The sequence below is a fragment of the Hyla sarda genome, chromosome 7 (assembly GCF_029499605.1).
Source record: "Hyla sarda isolate aHylSar1 chromosome 7, aHylSar1.hap1, whole genome shotgun sequence".
Classification (NCBI taxonomy): domain Eukaryota; kingdom Metazoa; phylum Chordata; class Amphibia; order Anura; family Hylidae; genus Hyla; species Hyla sarda.
This window is the reverse complement of record NC_079195.1, coordinates 101,067,516-101,094,262: the sequence shown is the minus strand read 5'-3', so window position 1 is coordinate 101,094,262 and position 26,747 is coordinate 101,067,516. Positions and strand designations below refer to the sequence as shown.

Below are 26,747 nucleotides of genomic sequence, written 5' to 3'. Positions count from 1 at the left end.
ACAGCCCGACTGAATAGTCGGGTTAGTGCTTACAGGACACCGGGGGGGGGGGGGGGGGGGGGGATCCTTATCTGCCTCCTCGGTGTCTTCTCCGTTCAGGGATCCCCTGTATGGCCGGCGCTCTCCTTCCTCGTCATCACGTCGTCACGTACGTGCGTCGGCGTGCGTAACGACATGATGGCGGCGACGGAGAGCGAGGATACCCGGCCGGCAGCAGAGACGTTCCAGAGCGACGGGGACAGGGCGACAGCGGTCCGGAGCGGCGGGGACATGTGAGTACTACCTCCTCCTGCAGTGGTCTTCAATCTGCGGACCTCCAGATGTTGCAAAACTACAACTCCCAGCATGCCCGGACAGCCAACGGCTGTCCGGGCATGCTGGGAGTTGTAGTTTTGCAACATCTGGAGGTCCGCAGGTTGAAGACCACTATTGGGTTCAAAATCTTTATTTTTTTAGATTTTGCCCCTAAAAATTGGGTGCGTCTTATACGCCGGTGCGTCCTATAGGACGAAAAATACGGTAAGTCTTATAGAAGGCGAGGAATAAAAATGAAAAGGCTGTGTTCTTAAGGGGTTAATCTTGTGATATAAATCCCAAATAAATCCAAAAAAGGTCCTGTTCCAATGTGTGTGTTGTTCTATAGGCTTTTTAATGCCTAAACAGCAATAGGACAACATTTATATTATTGCAATCTGAAGGATTTGTGCGAAATCGCGTCATTTTTGCCAATTGTGCAAATTGTGGCAAAATGCAATAATATCCCTGTCAATAGAGCATTAAAGGGAAGATGCAGGAAAAGGGCAGGGGCTCAAGCCCCCTTTTATGGTGTATACATTGTATGCGGTGTGCATTAAGTGCGTAATATAGTGTATGCTGTGTGGATGTAGTGTATGCAGTATTATCAGTATGTCAGTTGTTAGAAGGAGGAATCAATGTATTTTGGCAATTATTAGAAGGATAGCCTTCCTTTTGGAGTCAGTGATCTAGTTTGCTTTGCATGTTTAACTTATCAATATTTACCGTATTTTTTGCCGTATAAGATGCACTTTTTCTTCCCCAAAACTGGGGGGGAAAAGTTGGTGCGTCTTATACGGCGAATACACATTAAAACCCTGTCCTATCGCAGCGGTCCCTGCGGCCATCAATGGCCGGGACCCGCGGCTAATACAGGACATCACCGATCGTGGTGATGCCCTGTATTAACCCTTCAGATGCGGCGATCAAAGCTGACCGTCGCGTCTGAAGAGAAAGTGACACTAACCCGGCTGCACCGGGAGGGACCTTACCTGCCTCCTCGGTGTGTGCTCCGTGCCGGGATCCCCTGCATGGCCGGCGGTCTCCTTCATCGCCATCATGTCGTCGCGCACGCCGTCCCGCCATCCAATAGGAGCGGCGTGCGTAGCGACGTGATGGCGGCGACGGAGAGCGAGGATACCGGGCAGCAGAGACGTTCCGGAGTGACGGGGACACCCCGGGGACATGGTAACAGTGATGGAGGGCGACATCCAGGGCAGCGGTGACGAGCGGTGACGGGTCCGGAGCGGCGGGGACACGTGAGTATTACATCCTATACCAGTGGTCTTCAACATGCGGACCTCCAGATGTTGCAAAACTACAATTCCTGGCATTCAATTCTTGAAGGCGGAAGATGTAGATACTTCCTTCTCAGAGGTGGCAGGATACTTGATATTCCTTTAGCAAGCACTATATTAGTTTTCGGGATAGTTAAAGGGGTATTCCAGTGGAATTTCTTTTTTTTTTTAAATCAGCTGGTGCCACCAATTCTACTTTGCGACATCACTCATTTTACCCAAAAATCTACAGCGAAACGGGGGAAAAAAAAGTCATTGTGCAACAAAACCAATGTTGCAATGGAGTGTCTCCATCTGCTGGTGGTATTGGATAGGCATTAGTGCTATGATAGGGTCTGAAGAAGAAGAAGACGAAAAAATATATGTTATGGTGAATGTATTATTTATTGTGTACGTGATTGACATTTGATTGGTAGTAAAGGTATTTTCAATAAAAAATCTGTTCTTATCACTTAAATTTCTAATACGTTCCCTATCTGGGCACCATAAATTAAATGGATTTTTGAGAAAGGGAGCTGATTTGGAAGCTTGCTTCTGTCGCCCTCTGCATTGACCCGATGTGGCAGTACCTTCGGGTAGTGTACAGTGCACCACCCCATTCCAGTGTTAGACAAGAAAGATTCTCATTTAATCCTCTGTGGGTGAGAATTTGAGTTTGAGAATTGGAGACCAAAATGATGAGTTGCACTGACTGGTTTATGAACGTCTATTCATTTAGCATTTAAATGACCATGTTTGCACACTGATTGGTGTAAAAAACAACAAAACTAAATAATAATAATAATCTAGCACACCTGTGCAGGTTTGACATGACATGACAGGTAGCTGTCTTGTGGGTGGTGCTGAATCCTGTTAAATGACGTGAGGGTCTCATGCCTATACACAAGGGTGTGTCATTGCTGTTGCTTGACCATGCATTGGTTTCTGCGGTCAGTGAATGATAAAAACAAAATTTACCATCCATTGATGGATGGGAAATCCGCCATGAGGCATTTGTTTTTAGAAACTGCTGCTCACAACCAATGTTGCAATGGAGTGTCTCCATCTGCTGGTGGTATTGGATAGGCATTAGTGCTATGATAGGGTCAGAAGAAGAAGAAGAAAAAAAAAGAGAGAGAGAGAGAGAGAGTGAGAGAGAGAGAGTGAGAGTGAGTGAGAATGAATGAGTGATTGAGTGAGTAATTGAGTGAGTGAGTGAGAACAAATGAATTAAAGCAAGTGAGTGAGTGAGAAAGAATGAATGAAAGTCTGAATGTCAGAAAGAAAAAAGGATGAAGAAAGAAGCATGAAGAAAAAAAATGTATATGGCGTTGCAGACATGAGTGCAATTTACAAAGCCATTGAGGCTGGTCCTCATGGGAGGATTATTGCACCAGGACCCTTAGCACTTTTAAAATGCCATTCAATGCCACTGCTATGGCTAGGTGTAAACTGCAGATGACCATGTTGTGTTAGTTACCATGGCAACCCAGGTGATGTGTGAGCTAACACATAGGCCAAACAGATTCCAAGAAGACCAGCATCACCAGCGGCACCACCATCGGATGTCAGACTACCCGGATTCAGAAAATACCAGAGTCCAAAATGATGCAGGTTTATACGGTTCATTTTCAGTTTATCGTTACAGTTTGTATTATTCCATGTCGGAACAGCCAGAGGGAGGCAGCTACAGCCAGTGTGGTAACTACAGCCAGGGAGGCAGCTATGTGCAACAAAGGTAGGCATGTTGTTTTCATATGCAGATCATATACATTGTCTTATATGCAAGAAGAGGAGTGATGGGGGTTCCGGCAAAAGCCAGTCTATGGATTGCATTGCTAAATGCTCCATCAGAGTGGAATGGGCTCCTGTCCTTCTTTTAAGTGATGATGTGGGTTTAGCCTGTGCTGTATGTATGTATGGGTGGCTGACTGCCACCCACCCAGAGAGTGTATGGGAGGCTGACTGTCTGCCAGCCTTTCTTCCATTCCTATGAGTAATGTGAGTGCTCACGAAAGGGAAATGGTTGGTTCCACCCCCTTCCCCGGTTATCCCCTCTCGGCCTTTTGGCTTAGATCAAGTGTAAAAAAGAGGACTTGCGATAGATTACATCCTCAGGCACGTTTTTTTTTTTTGTGTGAAAACTTGCACTTGGGTGACTTGTGAGCACATACCTCAACTCTTTAATAAAATAACGTGTGTATATATATATATATATATATATATATATATATATATATATATAAAACATCTGTTATGGTGAATGTATTATTTATTGTGTACGTGATTGACATTTGATTGGTAGTAAAGGTATTTCCAATCAAAAATCTGTTCTTATCACTTAAATTTCTGATACGTTCCCTATCTGGGGACCATAAAATAAATGGATTTTTGAGAACAGGAGCTGATTTGGAAGCTTGCTTCCGTCGCCCTATGCATTGACTAGATGTGGCAGTACCTTCGGGTAGTGTACAGTGCACCACCCCATTCCAGTGTTAGACAAGAAAGATTCTCATTTAATCCTCTGTGGGTGAGAATTTGAGTTTGAGAATTGGAGACCAAAATGATGAGTTGCACTGACTGGTTTATGAACGTCTATTCATTTAGCCTTTAAATGACCATGTTAGCACACTGATTGGTGTAAAAAACAACAAAACTAAATAATAATAATAATCTAGCACACCTGTGCAGGTTTGACATGACATGACAGGTAGCTGTCTTGTGGGTGGTGCTGAATCCTGTTAAATGACGTGAGGGTCTCATACCTATACACAAAGGTGCGTCATTGCTGTTGCTTGACCATGCATTGGTTTCTGTGGTCAGTGAATGATAAAAACAAAATTTACCATTCATTGATGGATGGGAAATCCGCCACGAGGCATTTGTTTTTAGAAACTGCTGCTCACAACCAATGTTGCAATGGAGTGTCTCCATCTGCTGGTGGTATTGGATAGGCATTAGTGCTATGACAGGGTCTGAAGAAGAAGAAGAAAAAAAGAGAGAGAGAGAGAGAGAGAGAAAGAGAGAGTGAGAATGAATGAGTGAGTGATTGAGTGAGTAATTGAGTGAGTGAGTGACAACAACTTAATTAAAGCAAGTGAGTGAGTGAGAAAGAATGAATGAAAGTCTGAATGTCAGAAACAAAAAAGGATGAAGAAAGAAGCATGAAGAAAAAAAATGTATATGGCGTTGCAGACATGAGTGCAATTTACAAAGCCGATGAGGCTGGTCCTCATGGGAGGATTATTGCACCAGGACCCTTAGCACTTTTAAAATGCCATTCAATGCCACTGCTATGGCTAGGTGTAAACTGCAGATGACCATGTTGTGTTAGTTACCATGGCAACCCAGGTGATGTGTGAGCTAACACATAGGCCAAACAGATTCCAAGTAGACCAGCATCACCAGCGGCACCACCATCAGATGTCAGATTACCCGGATTCAGCAAATACCAGAGTCCAAAATGATGCAGGTTTATACTGTTCATTTTCAGTTTATCGTTACAGTTGGTGTTATTCCATGTCGGAACAGCCAGAGGGAGGCAGCTACAGCCAGTGTGGTAATTACAGCCAGGGAGGCAGCTATGTGCAACAAAGGTAGGCGTGTTGTTTTCATATGCAGATCTTATACATTGTCTTATATGCAAGAAGAGGAGTGATGGGGGTTCCGGCAAAAGCCAGGCTATGGATTGCATTGCTAAATGCTCCATCAGAGTGGAATGGGCTCCTGTCCTTCTTTTAAGTAATGATGTGGGTTTAGCCTGTGCTGTATGTATGTATGGGTGGCTGACTGCCACCCACCCAGAGAGTGTATGGGAGACTGACTGTCTGCCAGCCTTTCTTCCATTCCTATGAGTAATGTGAGTGCTCACGAAGGGGAAATGGTTGGTTCCACCCCCTTCCCTGGTTATCCCCTCTGGGCCTTTTGGCTTAGATCAAGTGTAAAAAAGAGGACTTGCGATAGATTGCATCCTCAGGCACGGGGTTTTTTTTTTTTGTGTGAATACTTGCACTTGGGTGACTTGTGAGCACATACCTCAACTCTTTAATAAAAAATCGTGTGTATATATATAAAACATCGGTTATGGTGAATGTATTATTTATTATGTACGTGATTGACATTTGATTGGTAGTAAAGGTATTTCCAATCAAAAATCTGTTCTTATCACTTAAATTTCTGATACGTTCCCTATCTGGGGACCATAAATTAAATGGATTTTTGAGAATGGGAGCTGATTTGGAAGCTTGCTTCCGTCGCCCTATGCATTGACCCGATGTGGCAGTACCTTCGGGTAGTGTACAGTGCACCACCCCATTCCAGTGTTAGACAAGAAAGATTCTCATTTAATCCTCTGTGGGTGAGAGTTTGAGAATTGGAGACCAAAATGATGAGTTGCACTGACTGGTTTATGAACGTCTATTCATTTAGCGTTTAAATGACTATGTTTGCACACTGATTGGTGTAAAAAACAACAAAACTAAATCATAATAATAATCTAGCACACCTGTGCAGGTTTGACATGACATGACAGGTAGCTGTCTTGTGGGTGGTGCTGAATCCTGTTAAATGACGTGAGGGTCTCATGCCTATACACAAGGGTGCGTCATTGCTGTTGCTTGACCATGCATTGGTTTCTGTGGTCAGTGAATGATAAAAACAAAATTTACCATTCATTGATGGATGGGAAATCCGCCATGAGGCATTTGTTTTAAGAAACTGCTGCTTACAACCAATGTTGCAATGGAGTGTCTCCATCAGCTGGTGGTATTGGATAGGCATTAGTGCTATGATAGGATCAGAAGAAGAAGAAGAAGAAGAAAAAAGAGAGAGAGAGAGAGAGAGAGAAAGAGAGAGAGAGTGAGAGAGAGTGAGTGAGAGTGTGAGAGTGAGTGAGAATGAATGAGAGAGTGATTGAATGAGTAATTGAGTGAGTAAGTGAGAACAAATGAATTAAAGCAAGTGAGTGAGTGTGAAAGAATGAATGAAAGTCTGAATGTCAGAAAGAAAAAAGGATGAAGAAAGAAGCATGAAGAAAAAATATATATATGGCGTTGCAGACATGAGTGCAATTTACAAAGCCGTTGAGGCTGGTCCTCATGGGAGGATTATTGCACCAGGACCCTTAGCACTTTTAAAATGCCATTCAATGCCACTGCTATGGCTAGGTGTAAACTGCAGATGACCATATTGTGTTATTTACCATGGCAACCCAGGTGATGTGTGAGCTAACACATAGGCCAAACAGATTCCAAGTAGACCAGCATCACCAGCGGCACCACCATCAGATGTCAGATTACCCGGATTCAGCAAATACCAGAGTTCAAAATGATGCAGGTTTATATTGTTCATTTTCAGTTTATCGTTACAGTTGGTGTTATTCAATGTCGGAACAGCCAGAGGGAGGCAGCTACAGCCAGTGTGGTAACTACAGCCAGGGAGGCAGCTATGTGCAACAAAGGTAGGCGTGTTGTTTTCATATGCAGATCATATACATTGTCTTATATGCAAGAAGAGGAGTGATGGTAGTTCCGGCAAAAGCCAGTCTATGGATTGCATTGCTAAATGCTCCATCAGAGTGGAATGGGCTCCTGTCCTTCTTTTAAGTAATGATGTGGGTTTAGCCTGTGCTGTATGTATGTATGGGTGGCTGACTGCCACCAACCCAGAGAGTGTATGGGAGGCTGAGTGTCTGACAGCCTTTCTTCCATTCCTATGAGTAATGTGAGTGCTCACGAAGGGGAAATGGTTGGTTCCACCCCCTTCCCCGGTTATCCCCTCTGGGCCTTTTGGCTTAGATCAAGTGTAAAAAAGAGGAATTGCGATAGATTGCATCCTCAGGAACGTTTTTTTTTTTTGTGTGTGAATACTTGCACTTGGGTGACTTGTGAGCACATACCTCAACTCTTTAATAAAATAACGTGTGAATATATATATAAAACATCTGTTATAGTGAATGTATTATTTATTGTGTACGTGATTGACATTTGATTGGTAGTAAAGGTATTTCCAATCAAAAATCTGTTCTTATCACTTAAATTTCTGATACGTTCCCTATCTGGGCACCATAAATTAAATGGATTTTTGAGAATGGGAGCTGATTTGGATGCTTGCTTCCATCGCCCTATGCATTGACCCGATGTGGCAGTACCTTCGGGTAGTGTACTGTGCACCACCCCATTCCAGTGTTAGACAAGAAAGATTCTCATTTAATCCTCTGTGGGTGAGAATTTGAGTTTGAGAATTGGAGACCAAAATGATGAGTTGCACTGACTGGTTTATGAACGTCTATTCATTTAGCATTTAAATGACCATGTTTGCACACTGATTGGTGTAAAAAACAACAAAACTAAATAATAATAATAATCTAGCACACCTGTGCAGGTTTGACATGACATGACAGGTAGCTGTCTTGTGGGTGGTGCTGAATCCTGTTAAATGACGTGAGGGTCTCATGCCTATACACAAGGGTGTGTCATTGCTGTTGCTTGACCATGCATTGGTTTCTGTGGTCAGTGAATGATAAAAACAAAATTTACCATTCATTGATGGATGGGAAATCCGCCACGAGGCATTTGTTTTTAGAAACTGCTGCTCACAACCAATGTTGCAATGGAGTGTCTCCATCTGCTGGTGGTATTGGATAGGCATTAGTGCTATGATAGGGTCAGAAAAGAAGAAGAAGAAGAAGAAAAAAGAGCGAGAGAGAGAGAGAGAGAGAGAGAGTGAGTGAGAGAGTGAGAGTGAGTGAGAATGAATGAGTGAGTGAGTAATTGAGTGAAAGAGCGAGAACAAATGAATTAAAGCAAGTGAGTGAGTGAGAATGAATGAATGAAAGTCTGAATGTCAGAAAGAAAAAAGGATGAAGAAAGAAGCATGAAGAAAAAAAATGTATATGGCGTTGCAGACATGAGTGCAATTTACAAAGCCGTTGAGGCTGGTCCTCATGGGACGATTATTGCACCAGGACCCTTAGCACTTTTAAAATGCCATTCAATGCCACTGCTATGGCTAGGTGTAAACTGCAGATGACCATGTTGTGTTAGTTACCATGGCAACCCAGGTGATGTGTGAGCTAACACATAGGCCAAACAGATTCCAAGTAGACCAGCATCACCAGCGGCACCACCACCGGATGTCAGACTACCCGGATTCAGCAAATACCAGAGTCCAAAATTATGCAGGTTTATACTGTTCATTTTCAGTTTATCATTACAGTTTGTATTATTCCATGTCGGAACAGCCAGAGGGAGGCAGCTACAGCCAGTGTGGTAACTACAGCCAGGGAGGCAGCTATGTGCAACAAAGGTAGGCGTGTTGTTTTCATATGCAGATCTTATACATTGTCTTATATGCAAGAAGAGGAGTGATGGGGGTTCCGGCAAAAGCCAGGCTATGGGTTGCATTGCTAAATGCTCCATCAGAGTGGAATGGGCTCCTGTCCTTCTTTTAAGTAATGATGTGGGTTTAGCCTGTGCTGTATGTATGTATGGGTGGCTGACTGCCACCCACCCAGAGAGTGTATGGGAGGCTGACTGTCTGCCAGCCTTTCTTCCATTCCTATGAGTAACGTGAGTGCTCACGAAGGTTGGTTCCACCCCTTCCCCGGTTATCCCCTCTGGGCCTTTTGGCTTAGATCAAGTGTAAAAAAGAGGACTTGCGATAGATTGCATCCTCAGGCACGTTTTTTTTTGTGTCTGAATACTTGCACTTGGGTGACTTGTGAGCACATACCTCAACTCTTTAATAAAATAACGTGTGTATATATATAAAACATCTGTTATGGTGAATGTATTATTTCTTGTGTACGTGATTGACATTTGATTGGTAGTAAAGGTATTTCCAATCAAAAATCTGCTCTTATCACATAAATTAAATGGATTTTTGAGAATGGGAGCTGATTTGGAAGCTTGCTTCCGTCGCCCTATGCATTGACCCGATGTGGCAGTACGTTCGGGTAGTGTACAGTGCACCACCCCATTCCAGTGTTAGACAAGAAAGATTCTCATTTAATCCTCTGTGGGTGAGAATTTGAGTTTGAGAACTGGAGAACAAAATGATGAGTTGCACTGGTTTATGAACGTCTATTCATTTAGCGTTTAAATGACCATGTTTGCACACTGATTGGTGTAAAAAACAACAAAACTAAATAATAATAATAATCTAGCACACCTGTGCAGGTTTGACATGACATGACAGGTAGCTGTCTTGTGGGTGGTGCTGAATCCTGTTAAATGACGTGAGGGTCTCATGCCTAATACCCTAAAGGCCTCTAAACCCTCTCTGAGTAGATGGGTCAAAGAGGCAATCAGGGAGGCATTTATAGCCCAGGAGCTAACTCCTCCTTCTTTTGTTATTGCCCATTCTACCCGGGCAGTTGCTACCTCCTTTGCTGAAAGAAGGTCTGTTCCACTAGAACAAATTTGTGCTGCTGCCACCTGGAGCACGCACAACACATTTATCAAACATTACCGGGTTAATGCCAAATGTATGGAAGAGCTGGCCTTTGGGCGTTCCATCCTAAGTGCCGCTCCTCCTTAGTCCCACCCTATTTGTGTTGTTACTTGCTAAGTCCCCACATGTGCTGCTGGTTAGGACGACAGGGAAGTGTTAATTTCTAACTCAAATTTGTTTTCCCTTAGTCCTAACAGCAGCACACAAATTTCCCACCCTTTTAGCTTGTATAATTTTGCTTGTTATTAAAGCACTATGGCCTGGGGAGGAGGCCTTATATGGGGGGTTCAATTATGTTAATTGCTTGGGCTGAATTAAAAATTCCACCGTCCTGCCAGCTTCACAGGGGCAGAAACACCCCACTTGTGCTGCTGGTTAGGACGACAGGGAAATCCGCCATGAGGCATTTGTTTTTAGAAACTGCTGCTCACAACCAATGTTGCAATGGAGTGTTTCCATCTGCTGGTGGTATTGGATAGGCATTAGTGCTATGATAGGGTCTGAAGATGAAGAAGAAGAAAAAATAAGAGAGAGAGAGAGAGAGAGACTGAGTTAGTGAGTGAGAGAGTGAGAGTGAGTGAGAGTGAATGAGTGAGCGATTGAGTGAGTAATTGAGTGAGTGAGTGAGTGAGAACAAATGAATTAAAACAAGTGAGTGAGTGAGAAAGAATGAATGAAAGTCTGAATGCAGATCTTAAACATTGTTATATGCAAGAAAAGGAGTGATGGGGATTCCGGCAGAAGCCAGGCTATGGATTGCATTGCTAAATGCTCCATCAGAGTGGAATGGGCTCCTGTCCTTCTTTTAAGTAATGATGTGGGTTTAATAAAATAACGTGTGTATATATATAAAACATCCGTTATGGTGAATGTATTATTTATTGTGCACGTGATTGACATTTGATTGGTAGTAAAGGTATTTTCAATTAAAAAGCTGTTCTTATCTGATACGTTCCCTATCTAGGGACCAAAAATCTAATGGATTTTTTGAGAACGGGAGCAGATTTGGAAGCTTGCTTCCGTCGCCCTATGCATTGACCCAATGTGGCAGTATCTTCGGGTAGTGTACAGTGCACCACCCCATTCCAGCGCTAAAGAAGAAAGATTCTCATTTAATCCTCTGTAGGTGAGAATTTGAGTTTTAGAATTGGAGACCAAAATGATGAGTTGCACTGACTGGTTTATGAACGTCGCTCACAAACAATGTTGTAATGGAGTGTCTCCATCTGCTGGTGGTATTGGATAGGCATTAGTGTCTATGATAGGGTCTGAAGAAGAATAAGAAGATGAAAAAAATATATTTAAAAAAAAAAGAGAGAGACTGACTGAGTGAGTGAGAGAGTGAGAGTGAATGAGTGAGTAATTGAGGGAGTGAGAAAAAATTAATTAAAGAAATTAAGTGAGTGAGAACGAATGAATGAAAGTCTGAATTACAGAAAGAAAAAAGAATGAAGAATGAAAAAAAATGTATATGGCGTTGCAGACATAAGTGCAATTTACAAAGCCGTTGAGGCTGGTCCTCATGGGAGGATTATTGCACCAGGACCCTTAGCACTTTTAAAATGCCATTCAATGCCACTGCTATGGCTAGGTATAAACTGCAGATGACCATGTTCTGTTGGTTACCATGGCAACCCAGGTGATGTGTGATCTAACACATAGGCCCAACAGATTCCAAGAAGACCAGAATCACCTGCGACACCACCACCGGATGTCAGACTACCCGGATTCAGCAAATACCAGAGTCCAAAATGATGCAGGCTTATACTGTTCATTTTCTGTTTATCTTTACAGTTTTTGTAATTTCCTGTCGGAACAGCCAGAGGGAGGCAGCTACAGCCAGTGTGGTAACTACAGCCAGGGAGGCAGCTATGTGCAACAAAGGTAGGCGTGTTGTTTTCATATGCAGATCTTAAACATTGTCTTATATGCAAGAGGAGGAGTGATGGGGGTTCTGTCAAAAGCCAGGCTATGGATTGCATTGCTAAATGCTCCATCAGAGTGGAATGGGCTCCTGTCCTTCTTTTAAGTAATGATGTGGGTTTAGCCTGTGCTGTATATATATATATATATATATATATATATATATATATATATATATATGTATGGGTGGCTGACTGCCAGAGAGTGTATGGGAGGCTGACTGTCTGCCAGCCTTCCTTCCATTCCCATGAGTAATGTGCTGGTGGTATTGGATAGGCATTAGTGCTATGATAGGGTCTGAAGATGAAGAAGAAGAAAAAATAAGAGAGAGAGACTGAGTGAGTGAGTGAGAGAGTGAGAGTGAGTGAGAGTGAATGAGTGAGTGATTGAGTAACTGAGTGAGTGAGTGAGAACAAATGAATTAAAAACCAGAGTCCAAAATCATGCAGGTTTATACTGTTCATTTTCAGTTTATCGTTACAGTTGGTGTTATTCCATGTCGGAACAGCCAGAGGGAGGCAGTACAGCCAGTGTGGTAACTACAGCCAGGGAGGCAGCTATGTGCAACAAAGGTAGGCGTGTTGTTTTCATATGCAGATCTTATACATTGTCTTATATGCAAGAAGAGGAGTGATGGGGGTTCCGGCAAAAGCCAGGCTATGGATTGCATTGCTAAATGCTCCATCAGAGTGGAATGGGCTCCTGTCCTTCTTTTAAGTAATGATGTGGGTTTAGCCTGTGCTGTATGTATGTATGGGTGGCTGACTGCCACCCACCCATAGAGTGTATGGGAGGCTGACTGTCTGCCAGCATTTCTTCCATTCCTATGAGTAATGTGAGTGCTCATGAAGGGGAAATCGTTGGTTCCACCCCCTTCCGCGGTTATCCCCTCTGGGCCTTTTGGTTTAGATCAAGTGTAAAAAAAAAGGACTTGCGATAGATTGCATCCTCAGGCACAGTTTTTTTTTTTTTGTGTGAATACTTGCACTTGGGTGACTTGTGAGCACATACCTCAACTCTTTAATAAAATAACGTGTGTATATATATAAAACATCTGTTATGGTGAATGTATTATTTATTGTGTATGTGATTGACATTTGATTGGTAGTAAAGGTATTTCCAATCAAAAGTCTGTTCTTATCACTTACATTTCTGATACGTTCCCTATCTGGGCACCATAAATTAAATGGATTTTTGAGAACGGGAGCTGATTTGGAAGCTTGCTTCCGTCGCCCTATGCATTGACCTGATGTGGCAGTACCTTCGGGTAGTGTACAGTGCACCACCCCATTCCAGTGTTAGACAAGAAAGATTCTCATTTATTCCTCTGTGAGTGAGAATTTGAGTTTGAGAATTGGATACCAAAATGATGAGTTGCACTGACTGGTTTATGAACGTCTATTCATTTAGCGTTTTAATGACCATGTTTGCACACTGATTGGTGTAAAAAAAAACAAAAACTAAATAATAATTAGAGATGAGCGAATCGAAGCTGAAGAACCCGAACTCGTTACGAATTTCATAAAATATACGATTCGCAACAAATGCGAATATCGCCGCTATTCAATGGCGCAAATTGCTTCATTAAACTTCATTTTACAGCATTCCAGGCTATTGGAGACCTAAAATGGCGGATCCACGTGTGAGTACATGGGGCAGGGGTTTATGAGAGGGCGGAAACAGCGGCGGGAATGAAGGTAGGCGGGATGACCCTGAATCACATGTGAGATGCAGCATTCATTGACCCCTGTGATGTCACAGCCCTATATAATCGGCAGCCATCTTGCCTCTCTTCATTTTGTCTATGCACTCAGAGATAGAGAGAACGGGACTGCATGTGTCTGATTAGCTTATACCACAGCGTTACACTGCAATTGCTAATCACAGTGGCGTTGCGACCCGGGTGCGGGGGGTGCGGCCCGCACCGGGTGACACCAACATAATGGGGTGACACCAAGACGCTCCGCAGCACCCCCCCTCCCCAGCTACACCGACACCCCCCGTCCAACAGCAAACCCCGGCATTCACCAGCACTGTGCGCCCGTCAAACAGCACCCCCCCCCGGCATTCACCTGCGCTGTGCGCCCGTCAGCACCCCCCCCCGCCCTTCATCGCCGCTGTGCGCCAGTCCGTCAGCACCACCGCAGGGTGCCCGGAGAGAAGGATCGCTGCGCTGGATGGGTGAGTGTGTGTGTCTGTCTCCCTGTCTGTCGCTATCTCTGTATGTGTGTGACTGTCTGTGTGTGACTCTGTGTATGTGTGTGTATGTATGTGACTGTGTGTGACTCTGTGTATGTGTATGTATGTGACTGTGTGTGACTCTGTGTGTGTGTGTTGTGACTGTGTGTGCGTCTGTGTGTGTATTGCAGGGGGACCCAGTAGCGCTACACCCCTGCCCACAATTATTTATTGTATTGGAATTATGTAGGAGGCCTTCTGGTGTGCCAAGTATGCCTTATTTTCGGTGTGTGACTCTGTGTGTGTGTGTGTGTGACTGTGTGACTCTGTGTGTGACTGTGTGTGTGTGACTGTGTGTGTGTGTGACTCTGTGTGTGTATGACTCTGTGTGTGACTCTGTGTGTGTGTGTGACTCTGTGTGTGTGTGTGTGACTGTGTGTGTGTGTGTGACTCTGTGTGTGTGTGACTCTGTGTGTGTGACTGTGACTCTGTGTTTTTTTTTACTCTGTGTGTGTCACTGTGACTCTGTGTGTGTGGCTGTGACTCTGTGTGTGTCTGTCTGTGAGTGTGTCTCTCTGACTGTGTGTGTGTTTGTGTGTGTCTCTCTGTGTTGTGTTTTTTTTTTTTTTTTTGTGGGGGGGGGGGGGGGATTAAACAGCAATCTAATGTGGGGAGACTTTGACCCATTATGGGGAACCTGCAAGGGAACCTGCGGCCTAATGTGGGGTAACTACTACCAAATGTGTCTATGCTACCTAATGTGGGGATTATATGCTACCTAATGTGGGGAGTCTATGCTACCTAATGTGGTGAAACTGCTACCTAATGTGGGGAATCTGTGCTACCAAATGTGGGGGGGTCTATGCTACCTAATGTGGGGAATCTGTGCTACCGAATGTGGGGAATCTATGCTACCTAATGTGGTGAAACTGCAACCTAATGTGGGGAATCTGTGCTACCTAATGTGGGGAAATTGCTACCTAATGTGGGGGAACACGTACCAAATGTGGGGAATCTATGCTGCCTAAAGTGGGGAAAATATGCTACCTAAAGTGGGGGAACTGCTGTCTACCTAATGATCCCCCTGACAGTAGCTCCCTCATCATCCACCAGCAACACCCCCCACCCCCAGCAGTAGCACCTCCATCAGCAGATCCTGATGGTGGATGATGGCGGTGCTCCTGCCGGGAGGATGATCCTGCAGATGGATGATGGGGGTGATACTGCCAGGGGGGATGGCCAGTTGCACCCTCATCATCCTCCAGCAACACCCCCCCAGTAGTAGCACCCCCATCATCCACTAGCAACACCACCAAAACCCCCCTCCCGTGGTAATAGCATCAGCTAACGGATGTTGAGGGGTGTTACTGCGGTTGTGGTATTATATTCAGAGGGTGCACTGTATGGCAACGTTATATTCAGAGGGCGCAGTTTGTGGTAGTATTTTATTCAGAGGATACAGTGGGTGGTAGTATTATATTCAGGGGTACAGTGTGTGGCGGTATTATATTCAGGGGTACAGTATGTGGTAGATTTATATTCAGAGGGTACAGTATGTGATGGTATTATATTCAGAATGTACAGTGTGTGGTAGTATTATATTCAGAGGGTACAGTGTGTGGCGGTATTATATTCAGGGGTACAGTATGTGGCAGATTTATATTCAGAGGGTACAGTATGTGATGGTATTATATTCAGAATGTACAGTATGTGGTAATACTATATTCAGAGGGTACAGTGTGTGGCGGTATTATATTCAGGGGTACAGTATGTGGCAGACTTATATTCAGAGTGTACAGTATGTGTTGGTATTATATTCAGAATGTACAGTGTGTGGTAGTATTATATTCAGTAGGTATGGTGTATGGAAGGTTTATAATCAAAGAGTGTAGTGTATAGTAGTATTATATTTAGAGGATACAGTGTCTGGCAGGTTTATAATAATACTTGTTTTCATATAGAGGATGATAATGCGCTGACATAGTGAGGAGACGTCTGGGCGTCACATTCTACAGACAGAAGTTTTAGCTGGACCAGGCGGTATGTACCATCTGAATTAGATAATGGAAGACTATAGAGAAGACTTCACCTGTAGTCACTGATATCATTGTGTATTCTCCTCACTATAGAGAAGACGTCACCTGTAGTCACTGATATCATTGTGTATTCTCCTCACTAAAGAGAAGACGTCACCTGTAGTCACTGATATCATTGTGTATTCTCCTCACTATAGAGAAGACGTCACCTGTAGTCACTGATATCATTATACATTCTCCTCTTTATAGAGAAGACGTCACCTGTAATCACTGATATCATTGTGTATTCTCCTCACTATAGAGAAGACGTCACCTGTAGTCACTGATATCATTGTGTATCATTGTGGTGGTCGCCGCCCGGTGCTGCGCCATTTTATGCTAGGGACGTTAGGGACCCACTCTGAATAGGTGGCCTTGACGTGGCAAGTGGGCTTGTACTTTTTGATCAAAAATGTATACTAACAACCTGTTAGTTTTTGATATTATGCTGGGAAGCAATCAGATCATTATACAAGATTGTAGATGTGCAGCATGTCTGTTTTTCTACCCGAATTCACACTGTGATTTCTATCCCCTCCTTTTTTTTTGTTTTAACATGTGCTGCACTCTTCCCCACCCCCTCAGCCCAACCCTATATAAGTAGTAGTTAGCTACACATGGGTCATTTCTTTCCTAGCAGCCTCCCAGTCTGACTGGGAGAGCATGGTAAGTGAGCTATTGGACCTTGTTCACACTGGTGTGGTGCTGTGCGGTGCCCGTTGCTGCCGTGGCGCTGTGTCTGCGGGGGGGGGGGGGGGGGGGGTGCGGCCCATGGACTGGTTTGAGTAGCATTGGGGCTGCTCTGCCGGTGGGTCGTTCCCCTCTGTGGGCATTGGTGTCGCGGCGGTGGTGGTCGCCGCCCGGTGCTGCGCCATTTTATGCTAGGGACGTTAGGTCACTGACTAGGGTCACTGATATCATTGTGTATTCTCCTCACTATAGAGAAGACGTCACCTGTAGTCACTGATATCATTATACATTCTCCTCTCTATAGAGAAGACGTCACCTGTAATCACTGATATCATTGTGTATTCTCCTCACTATAGAGAAGATGTCACCTGTAGTCACTGATATCATTGTGTATTCTCCTCACTATAGAGAAGACGTCACCTGTAGTCACTGATATCATTGTGTATTCTCCTCACTATAGAGAAGACGTCACCTGTAGTCACTGATATCATTGTGTATTCTCCTCACTATAGAGAAGACGTCACCTGTAGTCACTGATATCATTGTGTATTCTCCTCACTATAGAGAAGACGTCACCTGTAGTCACTGATATCATTGTGTATTCTCCTCACTATAGAGAAGACGTCACCTGTAGTCACTGATATCATTGTGTATTCTCCTCACTATAGAGAAGACGTCACCTGTAGTCACTGATATCATTGTGTATTCTCCTCTCTGTGTCCTATCAGAGCTGTAGTCGTTTGTCAGTTCTACAGTTATGGTGAGTGAAACTACAACTCCCAGCATAACCTCACCACTGCTCAAAGGGGTACTCTACTGGAAAAAAAAAAAATTATCAATTGGTGCTACAAAGTTAAACAGATTTGTAAATTATGAATTCGAGTACAATACAGACATAGCGCACATCTACAATCTTGTATAATGATCTGATTGCTTCTCAGCACAATATCAAAAACTAACAGGTTGTTAGTATACATTTTATGCTAGGGGCGTTAGGGACCCATTCTGAATAGGTGGCCTTGACGTGGCGAGTGGGCTTGTACTTTTTGATCAAAAATGTATACTAACAACCTGTTAGTTTTTGATATTATGCTGAGAAGCAATCAGATCATTATACAAGATTATAGATGTGCACCATGTCTGTTTTTCTACCCGAATTCAGATTTGTAAATTACTTCTATTTAAAAATCTTAATCCTTCAAGTACTTATTAGCTGCTGTATAAATGATTCACAGGAAGTTCTTTTCTTTTTTAATTTATTTTCTGTCTGACCACAGTGCTCTGTGCTGACACCTTTGTCCATGTCAAGAACTGTCCATAGTAGGAGCAAATCCCCATAGCAAACCTATCCTGCTCTGGACAGTTCCTGACATGGACAGAGGTGTCAGCAAATAGCACTGTGGTCAGACTGGAAAGAACTACACAACTTCCTGTGGAGCACACAGCAGCTGATAAGTACTGTAAGGATTAAGATTTTAAATAGAAGTAATTTAAAAATCTGTTTAACTTTCTGGCACCATTTGATATAAAAGTAAATGTTTTCCAGTGGAGTACCCCTTTAAGTAATTCTTGGAGCTGTATATTTAAATGGTGAAAACTTCTTTAACACTTTCCTATTCTGTGGCAACTGGTATATCTGATTATTATACTGGAATTTCTCACAATGCGCTACAACAGTGGTGTCTGTCACAACAGGCTAAAAACGTGCTGGGGGGGGGGGGGGGGGGGAGGTATGGGGTGACACCATTTTCTACCGCACTGGGTGACACCAACCCTAGCAACGCCACTGGCTAATCACATCAGCATTGGGGAAAGACAGGAGTGCAGAGTGCTTTGCTGTTGTCAGTCACTCAGAAGGATCATTGATAGCTAAACCTCCTATTCACGTTATTGAGCATTGCAGCAGACAGGGGCAGATAGCTGTCAGCTGCCTCATACAGATCAACAAGCTGCCTGAACTTTATCAACCATCTTACCACCTCATTTTTCAGGGCAATTCAGTATTTTGTTTTGCTCCACAAATCATATGCTGCTCAGAATTGTGTGACAGAGTGCAATTTAGGGTTCAATCCCTGTATTTTTATTATTGTGGTGCTGCACTGTTGGGTCCTGCTACTGTTCACAAATATGTTATTTATTTTTCAGCGGACTGTAGTGCATTTGTCTTCCCTCATACGTGCATAACACATGCCTACATCAAAGCAGTCTACTATTCTGTATCTGTAACAAGTCTAGATACAGGGAAAGTCCTGACTCCTGGCAAAAGTAATCACCTGCTGGTGTTTTTAAAAATATTAATTTTTTCTGCGTATAGTTGCGCATATTATTGCCCTCATAAGTGCATACCGCATAGGTACATCTAAGTATTGTACCATTTTGTACCTGTTAATCTGTCAAGGGGCTACATACTGTCAAAGTCCAAACAATAGTATTCACCGGCTGGTGTTTTACAAAAATACTGAGTTTTTTCTGCGTATAGTTGCGCATATTTCTGCCCTCATCATTGCATACCGCATACGTACATCCAAGTAGTGTAACATTTTGTACCTGTTAATCTGTCAAGGTTCTACATACTGTGAAAGGACAGCCATATGTAATCACCGGCTGCGGTTCTAGACAAATACTGTTTAAAGAGTAGTGTAGCGTATAGTAATACCCTCATATACGTACTAAGTATGTAAGGCAGAGAAGTGACAGGACGAGCACAGAGGAGTGGCGGAGGCCTAAATACTTCAGGCAGGGTTGGCAGCAGACTTGGGGCGATTGGAAGCAGGAGTCGCAGCGAGAGGCCTGAGCTCCCGTTATCGGCCAGCGGTCGTGTCTCGACCAGCAACCCATCTGCCGTCATCGATTGGTTAACACGTTTATCCACATAATCACAAGTGACATCTGACACCACCAGTCAACAGTCGGTGGGTTCCTCAGACACAACCTTCAGTTGGCATGGCCCGGGAGCAGTCCCTGTCCTCCCATTGCCTTTGTCCTATGCTGTTCCCTCTCCTACAGAAGTAGAGATAATCCGTAGATGGGTTCCTCTCAAGAAGGCGCTGGTACCCGGGGATAAAGATAAAGTTCTTTATTTGCTCTCCTACAGAAGTATCTTATGCTGTGGGTTCAGCTCCACTATTTACTGAGGACGATCTAATAGAGGACAATCAGCAGCTACTGCCCTGCCAAGAAGGGGAGGAGATATGCGCCGCTTGCTCCGCTAGGCAGCCAAGTAGTGATGGGAAGAGTGACATGGGAGGCGGTGTTGCAAGGGTTCAGGGTCCTGAAGCAGACACTGTTGGGGAACCTGAGGAGGACATCAGTGACGTGCACACACCTGTTGATGATGATGAAGCCGATCGCAATTGGGAGCCGGGTGCAGAAGGGGCTTCATCATCATCAGGAGAAGAGAGTTGCAGGTTGCCCTTGAGGCAGCAAGGCGGTAGCATGGTTGGCAGTCAGCATGGTGGCAGGAGTGGAAATTCAGCAGCCAAACGTGCCGGGGGAGACCACCTGCTGAGCGGCAGCCTACCTTTCCGGGAGGTAGTGGAACAGGGGTTCCTGGAGACGGCGCCAGTAGCAGTCAATTAGTGCGGACTGTAGGTGTGAAAATCAGCTGCTCGGCGGTGTGGAAGTTTTTCATCAGGCATCTGGAGGAGGTTCACGTAGCCACATACAAAATCTGTTGGCAGAAGGTGAAGCATGGCCAGGGTCCCAATGTCGGCACCACAGCCCTGCATCAACACGTGCTTCGCCACCATAAAGCGGCATGGGAGCACCATGGCTCTGATGTAGTGGTCCAACCTGCTGCATCACCCAGTGGCCATCCGCTCCCTCCTTCCTCCAGCCAAGGCTCCACCACCTCAGCCGAAAGGAGCTGTGTGTCAAACCCTCCTTCTATCATTCCAGATGCTCCTGCTTCTCCCGCTTTTAGTCAGCCATTCCGCCAACAATCCATCGGCGAAGCCATGTCCAAGAGACAACAGTGTGCGCCCACTCATCCAACAGCGCAGAAGTTGAATGTGCTCCTGTCCAAGTTGCTGGTGCTGCAGTCCCTCCCTTTTCAAGTGGTGAACTCTGCACCTTTCAGAGAATTGATGGCTTGTGCTTAGCCGAGGTGGAGAGTCCCAAGCCGTCATTTCTTTGCAAAGAAGGCAGTATCAGCCCTGCATACGTTTGTACAAGAGAAGGTGGGCCAGTCCTTGAGCCTGTCGGTGTGTTTAAAAGTGCATGGCAGTGCCGATGTGTGGATCTGTGACTACGGGCAGGGACAATACTTGTCTTTTACGGCCCACTGGGTAAATGTGGTTCCTGCACAGCCACAACAGCAACTTGGACAGGTCACACTGCTTCCTCCTCCACGCTCTCGCTCTCAGGCAGTTGGTCCTGTTACAGTGTGCGACGTCACCTCCTCATCCTCCACCGTTTCCTCGGCCTCCACTGCACGTCCAATTCTCGGTGGCCCTTCATCATACCATGTGTGTAGGGCACGCTGTCAAGCTGTTCTTCACATGGTTTGCCTTGGCGAATGGAGTCACACAGGGGAGGAACTGCTAAAATTCATTCGTAAAGAAATCCGAGTATGGCTTACTCCATGAAATCTTGAAATGGGAACCATGGTGACCGACAACGGGAAGAACATTGTGTCCGCGCTGCAACAAGGAAGTGTGAAACATGCGCCCTGCATGGCACACGTGTTGAATCTGGTTGTCAAGCACTTCCTCAAGTCTTCACCCCATTTGCAAAGCATCCTGAAAATGGCAAGGAAACTGTGCATGCACTTCAGCCACTCGTACACCGCCAAGCACACCTTCCTTGAGCTGCAGCGTCAGAACGGTATCCCACAACATAGTCTTATTTGTGACGTTGCCACAAGTTGGAATTCCACCCTTCATATGTTGGACAGACTATACGAACAAAGAAAAGCCATCACCGATTTCTTGATGATCCAAGCAGATAGGACCACTCCCCTGTGTAACTTCAATGTGAACCAGTGGCAGCTCATACGTGACACCGGCCGTTTGCTGAGGCCCTTTGAGGAAGCCACAATATTTTATAAGTCGACTAGATTACGCCATGAACGACGTAATTCCACTCCTACATTTCCTATAACAAATGATTGAAAAGATGGCTGGTCACGGCAATGGAAACATTGCGCCTACATCTCAAGGCTACATGAGCCCTGTGGGGGCTGAACTGGAGGAGGAGGATGAGGGGCAGAGCGGAGCACAGTTTAGGTTGGATGAGATGGCCGGTGTTTCTAGCCAGAGGAGCTGGAGGGTTATGAGGAAGACGAGACAGAGGACCCAGACGCACCGTGGCAGTATGCAGTGGAGATGGAGGCAGGTAGTCCCTTCGAGTCACTGGTGCAAATGGCACGATGCATGCTCAGTTGCTTGCGTAGTGACCCCCGAATTGTCAAAATTGTCAAGCGGGATGACTTCTTTATCTCCACCTTATTGGACCCTCACTACCGGCACAAAATGGGGGCCTTTTTTACACCCACTGAGAGGGAGGACAAACTGACCTACTACAGAGAGATCCTATGTAGTCAGTCGGCCACATGGTCCATCCACTCGCAGGTCTGACTCGGGGGGCCCTCTGCGCTCACCTTCCACTGCCATGTCTGCTGGGGAGGGGAGGGGTGGCAGGAGCAGTACCAGCTCAATCAGCAGCAGCCTGTAGCTTTCTTCACCCGCATAGTGAAGCAACTCATCAGCAGCAGGTAGACATGGAGCAGGACCTGAACCAGCAGGTGGTGGCTTACCTTGACATGGCCATGCCAACAACCATTGAAGATCCGCTGGACTTCTGGGCAGTCAAAGTTGATTTATGGCTGCAACTAGCAGAGTTTGCCCTGAAAAAGCTGTCCTGCCCGGCCAGTAGAGTGCCATCAGAGCGGTGTTTAGTGCGGCCTGGGCCATAGTCACCCCAATGCAAACTCGTCTGTCCACTAAAAATGTGGAGACTGACGTTTGTCAACAAGAATCAGGGATGGATCAGCCAGGATGTCCAGCCACCAATGCCAGATGCCTCAGAGTAAATTGACCATGCTGCTACACCAACACTTCCCAATTATGGTTATGAAACCCTCTTGGGTTATCAATTAGGGCTATGAAACCCTCTTTGGTACTGGGAATGCCTGCTCCTGACTCATCCTGTCTCTTTCAGGAATTACTTGCCTCACAGATGCTTCGGGCCTTGGGCCTTTAATTTTTGGATGTTTAGCAGTAGCTAAATACATGCTTAATGCAAATTTCAACATTGATCTTTACATGTAAGGGGTTATGAAACCCTCTTGGGTACTGTGAATGTCTGCTCCTGGCTCATCCTGCGTCTTTCAGGAACTACTTGCCTCACAGATGCTTCGGGCCTTGGCCCTTTAATTTTTGGATGTTTAGCAGTAGCTAAATACATGCTTAATGCAAATTTCAACATTGATCTTTAGTGAAGGGGTTATGAAACCCTCTTGGGTACTGCGAATCCTTGCTCCTGACTCATCCTGTGTCTTTCAGGAACATCTTGCCTCACTGATGCAGGCGGTGTGTAGAAAGGCCAGGGGCTTAATGAACCCGAGCTTATGACCCGCACTTAGTTGTAATTCTTCTTTCATGGCAAATAATTGCAATCCCAGATCCCTATTATGAACGGGGTTGAGCGGGCTACCCGCATTTGTCGGTGAAGGATAGACACACGCTGGTTCCGTTCAGTGTAGTGCGTGTGCAGCCCCGGACATCTGAGGGCATCACACACCTGTTATTGCTCGATCTCGCGATTGATCGTGCTATGTAAGGGGTTATGAAAGCCTCTTGGGTACTGCTGATGCCTACTCCCGACTGCTCCTCTGTCTTTCAGGAACTACTTGCCTTCATGATGCTTCTGGGCTTGGGCCTTTAATTTTACGATTTGTGAAATAGATACATGCTTAATTAAAATTTCAACATTTATGGTGCAATGTATGGGTTTATTAAACCCTATTGGGTACTGTTTTTTTTAAAATTTTAGTATTTTCTCAGTAATAAACTTGAATTTTCCAGAATAATAGCCATTACACCATTGAACGCTTGTTGTGTGTGATTTTTTAAAAATTCAAATTGTCAAAAATAATACGGAGATGGATGAACTCTGCTTCTTTATTTCACAAAACATTACTTTAGAGAAGAATGTCCTTTTGTGGTCCACCGTCCTACATTATAGAGTCTTCTGGACTCTTGGATATGCGCTTGTTCTTAAACAAAGGTACAAAAACAAAAAAAAAAGGGCCGGTCAGGGCAATGGAGACGTTGCGCCTACATCTCACGGCCACATGAGCCCTGTGGGGGCTTGTTGGATTTGGTCCTTTGTACCCACACGCTGGGGTCCGGGACACTCAAAGTTTGATTTAAAGGGGTACTCCGTTGAAAAACTTATTTTTTTTTTAAATCAACTGGTGCCAGAAAGTTAAACAGATTTGTAAATTACTTCCATTAAAAATCTTAATCCTTCATGTACTTATTAGCTGCTGAATACTACAGCGGAAATTTTTTTTTTTTTGAAACACAGAACTGTTTGCTGACATCACGATCACAGTGCTCTCTGCTGACATCTCTGTCCATTTTATGAACTGTCCAGAACTGCATATGTTTGCTATGGGGATTTCCTTTTACCCTGGACAGTTCCTAAAACAGAGATATCAGCAGAGAGCACTGTGCCCATGATGTCAGCAGACAGCTCTGTGTTTCAAATGGAAAATAAATTCCACTGTAGTATTCAGCAGCTAATAAGTACAGGAAGGATTAAGATTTTTTAATAGAAGTCATTTACAAATCTGTTTAACTTTCTGGCACCAGTTGATAAAAAAAAAATAAAAAGTTTTTCACCGGAGTACCCCTTTAAATTTCAAATTAACAAATCAGACATTTCAATGGTCTCCTCATGCATCAGCCAACTCCAGGCTGTGTCATTCAGGCAATATATGGTTTACTGATGCAGCTGTGGGGCCTGGGTCTGGGAATTTCAAATTTTCTCATAGGTAGCACCTGCTATCCAAAATCTTTTTCAAAAATTTCTAAAATTGTTGTGTTTTTTTAGGGGGGGTTGTGATGCCCTGCTGTGTACTCGTGCATCAGCCAACTCCAGGCTGTGTCATTCAGGCAATATATGGTTTACTGATGCCGCTGTGGGGACTGGGTCTGGGAATTTCAAATTTTCTCATAGGTAGCACCCGCTATCCAAAATCTTATTCAAAAATTTCTAAAATGGTGGTGTTTTTTGGGGGATTGTGAAGCCCTGCTGTGTACTTGTGCATCAGCCAACTACAGGCTGTGTTATTCAGGCAATATATAGTTTACTGATGATGCTGCGGGGCCAGGGTCTGGGAATTTCAAATTTTCTCTTAGATAGCAACTGCTATCCAAAATCTTCTTCATAAATTTCTAAAATTGTTGTGTTTATTGGGGGGGATTGTGATGCCCTGGTGTGTACTCGTGCATCAGCCAACTACGGGCTTTGTCATTCAGGCAATATATGGTTTACTAATGTCGCTGTGGGGACTGGGTCTGGGAATTTAAAATTTTCTCATAGGTAGCACCCGCTATCCAAAATCTTTTTCAAAAATGTCTAAAATTTTGGTGTTTTTTGGGGGGATTGTGAAGCCCTGCTGTGTACTTGTGCATCAGCCTACTACAGGCTGTGTTATTCAGGCAATATATAGTTTACTGATGGCGCTGCTGGGCCTGGGTCTGGGAATTTCAAATTTTCTCTTAGATAGCAACTGCTATCCAAAATCTTCTTCATAAATTTCTAAAATTGTTGTGTTTTTTGGGGGGGATTGTGATGCCCTGGTGTGTACTCATGCATCAGCCAACTCCAGGCTGTGTCATTCAGGCAATAAATGGTTTACTGATGCCGCTGTAGGGCCTGGGTCTGGGAATTTCAAATTTTCTCATAGGTAGCACACGCTATCCAAAATCTTTTCAAAATTTTCCAAAATTGTGGTGTTTTTTGGGGGGGGGATTGTGAAGCCCTCCTGTGTACTCGTGCATCAGCCAACTACGGGCTTTGTCATTCAGGCAATATATGGTTTACTAATGCCGCTGTGGGACTGGGTCTGGGAATTTCAAATTTTCTCTTAGATAGCAACTGCTATCCAAAATCTTCTTCATAAATTTCAAAAGTGTGGTGTTTTTTGGGGGGAATTGTGAAGCCCTGCTGTGTACTTGTGCATCAGCCAACTCCAGGCTGTGTCATTCAGGCAATATATGGTTTACTGATGCCGCTGTGGGGAATGGGTCTGGGAATTTCAAATTTTCTCATAGGTAGCACCCGCTATCCAAAAGTCTTCTTCATAAATTTCTACAATTGTTGTGTTTTTTGGGGGGGATTGTGAAGCCCTGGTGTGTACTCATGCATCAGCCAACTCCAGCCTGTGTAATTCAGGCAATACATGGTTTACTGATGCCGCTGTCGGGCCTGGGTCTGGGAATTTCAAATTTTGTCATAGGTAGCACCCGCTATCCAAAATCTTTTTCCAAAATTTCAAAAAATGTTGTTTTTTTTTTTGGGGGGGTGGGGGGGGTGGATTGTGAAGCCCTGCTGTGTACTCCTGCATCAGCCAACTCCAGGCTGTGTCATTCAGGCAATATATGGTTTACTGATGCTGTTGTGGGGCCTGGGTCTGGGAATTTCAAATGTTCTCATAGGTAGCAACCACTATCCAAAATCTTTTTCCAAAATTTCTAAAATTGTTGTGTTTTTTTTTTTTTTGGGGGGTTGTGACGCCCTGCTGTGTATTCATGCATCAGCCAACTCCAGGCTGTGTCATTCAGGCAATATATAGTTTACTGATGGCGCTTATGGACCTGGGTCTGGGAATTTCTGCTATCCAAAATCT

The 26,747-nt window shown here is 44.5% G+C and overlaps 5 non-coding genes across 5 annotated transcripts; all 5 read left to right on the top strand.

The window, feature by feature from the left end:
- Positions 1-1,996: 1,996 nt before the first annotated feature.
- On the top strand, positions 1,997-2,188 carry LOC130283735 (U2 spliceosomal RNA). Its single transcript, XR_008846834.1, has one exon. It is a non-coding gene; the product is annotated as a U2 spliceosomal RNA (small nuclear RNA).
- A 1,675-nt stretch (positions 2,189-3,863) lies between these two features.
- On the top strand, positions 3,864-4,056 carry LOC130283722 (U2 spliceosomal RNA). The gene has a single exon (XR_008846831.1). It is a non-coding gene; the product is annotated as a U2 spliceosomal RNA (small nuclear RNA).
- A 1,634-nt stretch (positions 4,057-5,690) lies between these two features.
- Positions 5,691-5,883, top strand: LOC130283708 (U2 spliceosomal RNA). Its single transcript, XR_008846819.1, has one exon. It is a non-coding gene; the product is annotated as a U2 spliceosomal RNA (small nuclear RNA).
- Positions 5,884-7,553: 1,670 nt separating this feature from the next.
- On the top strand, positions 7,554-7,746 carry LOC130283724 (U2 spliceosomal RNA). Its single transcript, XR_008846832.1, has one exon. It is a non-coding gene; the product is annotated as a U2 spliceosomal RNA (small nuclear RNA).
- Positions 7,747-13,040: 5,294 nt separating this feature from the next.
- On the top strand, positions 13,041-13,233 carry LOC130283727 (U2 spliceosomal RNA). The gene has a single exon (XR_008846833.1). It is a non-coding gene; the product is annotated as a U2 spliceosomal RNA (small nuclear RNA).
- Positions 13,234-26,747: the final 13,514 nt, after the last annotated feature.